The 6,475-nt window shown below is 30.9% G+C and overlaps 1 long non-coding RNA gene and 1 pseudogene across 3 annotated transcripts; both read left to right on the plus strand.

Moving 5' to 3' along the window:
* Positions 1–1,963: 1,963 nt before the first annotated feature.
* On the plus strand, positions 1,964–3,589 carry LOC130500945 (uncharacterized). 3 transcript variants are annotated; one of them, XR_008939424.1, is made up of 5 exons: positions 1,964–2,286; positions 2,425–2,512; positions 2,600–2,689; positions 2,769–3,193; positions 3,290–3,589. It is a non-coding gene; the product is annotated as an uncharacterized LOC130500945 (long non-coding RNA). The 3 variants fall into 3 exon arrangements; XR_008939425.1 differs by having other exon boundaries at positions 1,969–2,512; positions 3,290–3,421; positions 3,530–3,589; XR_008939423.1 differs by having other exon boundaries at positions 1,967–2,512.
* Positions 3,590–5,230: 1,641 nt separating this feature from the next.
* Positions 5,231–6,237, plus strand: LOC130500946 (60S ribosomal protein L9-2-like; annotated as a pseudogene).
* The last annotated feature ends 238 nt before the right edge of the window (positions 6,238–6,475 follow it).

Below are 6,475 nucleotides of genomic sequence, written 5' to 3' on the forward strand. Positions count from 1 at the left end.
ATATATATTTTTGGAAATATTTTTAGAATATGGCAATAACTCATATATTACATTTAATATTGATTTATATTTTTGGTAAACTTTGTAGAATATGGTAATAACTCATAAATCATCACTAAAATAAATATATTCAAATATGATATTTTGAATTTCGAAATATTATATAATTTTACTTTTATAATAATAAATTTTTTATTATCTAAAATTTTTCTGAATTAAAAAAAAATTAAATCGTAATATCATTAGTTTCTTTTAGATATCTACAAATTATATAATATTATTTAGTTTTAATTTTGATAACTATACAATTTTATATGATTTTTAGTAATTTTGTACAAGTTGATATAATAATTTAACCAAATGAAATAAATAATTTTTTTATCTAAGATTTTAACTTTATATATATACATATATATTCTTAAATATAATTTAAAATAAGAAATATTTTCTCTTAATTTTATGCTTAATTAATGATATTTGTATTAATTATTAGTCAAATATAAAATATATAATATTAATAAATTACATTTAAAATATAAAATTTAACTTTTTAAAAAATTCATCACTACACATGGTGCATGAAAACACCTAGATTAATAATGTGACATAGCTACTAAAATTGATGACATGTCTTATAGATTAATATGACATGGACAATTATATATAATGTTAATTATATTTTTGATAAAAGTTTTAAAATATGGTAATAACTCATATATTATATTTATTATCGATTTATATTTTTGGACTTTTTAAAAATATGGCAATAACGCATAAATCATCATTAAAATAAATATATTCAATTATGGAATTTCAAATTTGAAATATCATTTAAACTAAAATATTTTCAAAAATATATACATATTTTTAGAAAATTATAAATTAAATCATAAAATCAAATTAATCGTAAAATCATTAGTTTCTTATATATATTTACAGATTTTATTAAATATTGTTTAATTTTAATTTTTGACAATTCTGAAATTTTACATATTTATTTAATATATTTAATTAAAATAAATAGATAGAAAAATCTACCTAAGATTATAATTTTAAATATATACATGCACATTCTTAGATATAATTCAAAATAAACAAAATTGATTTTATCTCAATTTTAATGTTCAGTTAAATCAAATTTATATTAAAATACTGATAAGAAAAAGAAAATTTATAATATTAATAAAAAATAAAAATATAATTATATTTATCTTTAAAAATATTTTAAAATTCTTTTACTTGCACATGGTGCAGGAACACACCTAGTTAGAGTATCAAAGGAAGAGTTCACACGCTTTTCAAGAAAATAAAATATTAAAATAATTCAATTCCGGTGAATCCGCGCCGCGTGAGGTCGTCCTAGTGAACTTCGTTCATCACTATTCTGCTGGCCCGCGACACGTGGTGGCCTGCGATTGGTGTGATTATTAATTTTTTTTTTTTTTTACCTGTGAACCTCTCTCCTCCGGTTCGCAAATGAGGATGCCCTTACATACTACTATTTCGTCTCCTTTTTGACGACAAACTATAAGGAAGCCAAAAGTAGAATTGATCATAATTTTTCGATGCTCAACGTGTACTTATTACTTACTCCGTACCATTTGAAAAGGCAAATATTTGGTATTGTCGAATCTAGTAATAAGTATCTAAATTTGTATTATTATTTTGTTACAATTTGTCCAATTGTTACTCGTTTTGTTTATTATATAACTGTACTTAATAAATAATTAAATATCACTAGTATTTGTATCTTTATAAAAGAAAACCAACAAAGATTTTTGTTTGAAACTCAAAATCTTTCATTAAAATATTTTAAGCCAGATAATTAGGATTGGATCAAAAATCTATTATATATATCTTTATATATAAAGAAGTGTTTAATCCCTCCCATGATGCCACCTAGGATTCCAGCTTGGAAATTGATCAATTATCCTGCTGCCACATAGGATACGCTGCGTTTCATTAAACGTGAAACCATCTGATTTTGGGTCTGAATTGGGCTTTGCTTTCAGAAACCAGAAGCTCTTCGCGTGAGGCCCATCGATCTAGAGTTTCGAAAGCGTTCTTTCATCTTCTTCCTAAAAATCAGAGAGAGTTGATTTAATCCTGCAGACCGTTTCATAATATCTGACTCGATTCTTAGTTCTCAGAGTTTTAGAGATTCTAAGTTTTTCGCTTCTTAAATTTTTGTGTTCAAAAAAAAATTGTTTTTTACAGAGAATTTGAAAGTGGAAGGGTAAATTAAGAGGAGGATCATCGGGAGTAAAAGCAAACAAGATCATGATTGTTATCCTTCTCTTTTCTCTCCTCTTTGTTATAAGGATCAAAATACAAATCATCATCATCGTTGATCCTCCTCTTAAATTCACACATAGCTGAGTTTTTCTTTTTCAAATAAAGCAACAACCGATTTTCTTTGTGCAGGTAACGATGTTCGAGAATAGGTATCCGTTCAGAGGATCTTCTTCCGCCGGCAAATACTCTTCGCCACCGCCGCCACAGACTGTCAATGGTAAGAACTGAAAAACCTAAGTTTGCATATTCTTCTTCTAGCTTTCTCTAATTTATTTCTCTGCTTGGTTACAATGGCACACCTAAGAGTCGGATCTTATTACGAAATCGATCACTCTGTTCTCCCTCTCAGAGTCTCAGATCGCCACAGCAACTCAAGTCCATCTGAATCGTCATGGTATCAATACTACACCGTTTCTATGTTACTTTATTAGTTTGTTCTTCTATCGATGTTCCGTTGGGTTATTACTTTTCAGGTGAGCAAAATCACTAGAAGCGATTAACTCTCCTGGTGGAGAATGTATATGTGTAATAATCAATGTTTTTCCTGGTGGAGTACTGAATCATTAACTCTCCAAGCAGGAATCTATGTATATATGAGTTACTTTGCCCATGAAAGTGAAAGCGTGCCTTAAGGTTTATGGTTTGTATTTTTTTGGTTATTCTCGGGATTTAATGGTTTTTGGTTTTCTCAATTTACAGCGAGAGAAAGGTTAGCTTTTTACTTGATGCGGAGGACACTATTGCTGAATACGAGAATAATGCAAAGGCGAAAAGAACAGAAAAACTGGAGAAACAGGAAGGCTAAGCACTTGATCGTTTGAACAATCTCGACCATGTAACTAAAGTTGAGTTTTTACACCGCCTCAATGACTTAAAAGATGGGTTCCGGAGTTTGCTGGTATACATTTAAAAGAACTTTGATTCTCCATGAATCCTCTTTGATCCACAGCTTTCAGAAAAAGACAATGTGATGATCCTTTTGTTGTTTTTGTAGGAGTCTGTTGGTACTTCAAGGGCGATAACGTCTGAAGATGTTGAGCAGATGTTCTCAAAGATGAAAAATAAACGGAAAAGGATGGAGTGAGTTTAGTAGTCAATGATCAGAGGAGGTATGAGTATAATAAAGGTATTAAAGTCGTTTCGTTTACACATAAAGATGTGTGTTTCGTTAGTTCATCTCTGCTCTTTTAACTACCTTTAGCTCCTAAGTTATGCAAACAACTATGTACTTCAGGTATGGAGCTTGAAGCTTTTGTGTAACTGCTCTGATTAATTGATGTTATATTGGATTGTGCTTGGTTTGGTATTAAAATTCAAGTCAAATTACTGTAGAATTTATGTGTACAAATTAAAATAAAATTGAGTTACACTACACTAGCAATAAAACAATAAATATATATTTATATATGATGTTAATTAAATTTAGTTTACGATACTAAATTTAGGTATGCCTTTGACAAGAAGTACCTAAATTATGCAAAATTATAGTGAGTTAAAAACTAAAACGTGGTTCGGTGTGTTGGCGTTCGTTGGAAAGTGACCAGTACACCCACCTCCACGCAGATATAATAATCAGTTTTCAAAACAATTTAATTTGGACATGTTATCCTTCAGTAACAGAGGCACATGTTGTGAAGAATAAAATAGATTAACTCATTGGATGGTCCGAATGCCCTTTCTCAAAAAAAAAAAAATTTGATTGGAAGATCTGTATACAACACCAACAATAAAGAAGTAAGTTTCTGAAGTTAAGATTAACAAACTAAAGGTATAATAACATTTAAAAGAATAATATTCGATATCTGTACTTATCTTCACAATAAATAGTTTGTTCCATGCTTTGGAACATCTATCCATGCCACAACAGATTTTGTAACCAAATAAGGCTAATAGGTTACTAATATGATGTAAACAAAATACTTCATCTGTTCCGTAATATAAGATGTTTTGGAAGATAATATTATTAATAATATAAACTGAAAATAATTTGACCAATCATAAATAAAGTAGTTAAGTATTATTGGTTAACCATTTTTCAATAAAATTAAAGTATCTTAAAACTATCAAAATATCTTATGTTTTGAAACATCAAAATTTCTTCAAAACATTTTCTATTATACAACGGAGGGAGTATGATATTAAAACAAGAGGATACGAAAAATTGTTGTGGCTAACAAAGAAGAAGAGTTCATCTAATTCCAAATGATGATGTAAAATAAGCTAAATAAAGAATGAAATCCAGATTTTTAAATTAATCTTATATGTAACTAAACTTAATACTTTTCAATCAAATAAAAAAATAGCCATTACACTTTCAAATTGTCATGCATATGTTCAAACTTAGATTATCCTGCATATATTTAACATTAAAGTTTCGTGCGTATATTTAAACTTAAATTTATTTTATAATAACCTCAAAATTAACTATGTAGAGCTATTAATTTGATTGAAGATCTCTATATCATTGATTTCTAAATAATATTGATACATGTTCTGAATTATAAAACCACAACAAAGTCATATTTAGACTTAACAAAAAAACAAATTCAGAGCTAAACTAATATTTAAATTTTAAGTTAATAAAAATTATATTAAATATTTACTCTAACTATTTTAACTATTTTTTAAATAACATCCCACCCGTAGGGCGGGCCGACCCTAGTATATATATATATATATATATTTTAAAACCCGAATATTAGCGGGTGTTTGTCGTGTCCAGCCCAAAAACTACAAACGAGAAAAAAGTCTTATCGCTGCTTAATAAAAGTGAATCAACGATGTCCAAAACATCTAATGGATGGAGGGCCTGAAATGACTTTATGAACTTTATTTCAACTGATGGGTTTTCATTTACCGGAAGCCCATTCTTTCAACTTTAAACAAACTCTACAAAACATTTACATATTTAAAAAGCGATCTTTAGGGTTTCTCTTGTTCCCAAATTTCTTTTCTATACCGAAGTAGCGCCGTCGGCATTTCACACACTCTCGAGAGACGAAAGATGAAGACGATCTTATCATCCGAGACCATGGACATCCCCGAAGGCGTCTCCATCAAGGTCCACGCCAAGGTGATCGAAGTGGAAGCCCACGCGGAAGCTCACTCGCGACTTCAAGCATCTCAACCTCGATTTCCAGCTCATCAAAGACGACGTCACGGGCAAGCGACAGCTCAAGATCGACTCGTGGTTCGGCTCCCGCAAGGCCAGCGCCTCGATCAGAACCGCTCTGAGCCACGTCAGCAATCTCATCGCTGGCGTCACTCAGGGTTTCCTCTACAAGATGAGGTTCGTGTATGCTCATTTCCCTATCAACGCTTCCATCTCCGGCGACAACAAGTCCATCGAGATCCGTAACTTCCTCGGCGAGAAGAAGGTCAGGAAGGTTGATATGTTGGATGGTGTTACCATTGTTCGGTCTGAGAAAGTCAAGGATGAGATTACTCTTGAGGGTAATGATATCGAGCTTGTCTCCCGTTCATGCGCTCTTATTAATCAGGTTCGTTCTTATTTGATGTTTGTTTGTTTAAATTGCTGTTAGAGCGTAAGGAACATGCAATGTAATGTGTTGAGTCTTTGTCTGTTTTTGATGATTGTTTTGATTCTGAGCAGAAATGCCATGTGAAGAAGAAGGATATTAGGAAGTTTCTTGATGGTATCTATGTGAGCGAGAAGGGCAAGATCGCTGTTGAAGAATGAAGCTATTGAAGTGCTTTATTAGATTCATATTGTGGAAGAGTGGTTTAGTTGTAGCGTTTTTATTTACGTCTCTTATCTTATGGATTTGTAGTTTTGTTTCCGTTGGACCGTTATTGATGATGCAAACTCGCTGGTTTGGTTTTTTTTATTTACTCTGTTCTTGCAAAAGTTTTTGACACTATTTTCACTTTTACTTGTTCTTGGAGCTGGTTTGAGTTATATGATATGTTCTATTTTATTGATCGTGAAAGAACATTTAGCTTGTATATAATATTTACATCTGGTAATTAAACGGCTGTAAGAAAATGTTGGTTTAGATTTGCTTGTGCGCTGCCTTAAATGTTAAAACCATATTCTCACTTTGGTTATCAGTGGTTTTGGAAATGATTACTTCCACTCCCTGTTATCCGTACGCTCAGGTAGAGCCTAGCGCCTAATGAATAAAGCGGGGATTAATCCACGTTTAATCGGGGATTTATT

The sequence above is a fragment of the Raphanus sativus genome, unplaced genomic scaffold, assembly GCF_000801105.2.
Source record: "Raphanus sativus cultivar WK10039 unplaced genomic scaffold, ASM80110v3 Scaffold0065, whole genome shotgun sequence".
Lineage (NCBI taxonomy): Eukaryota > Viridiplantae > Streptophyta > Magnoliopsida > Brassicales > Brassicaceae > Raphanus > Raphanus sativus.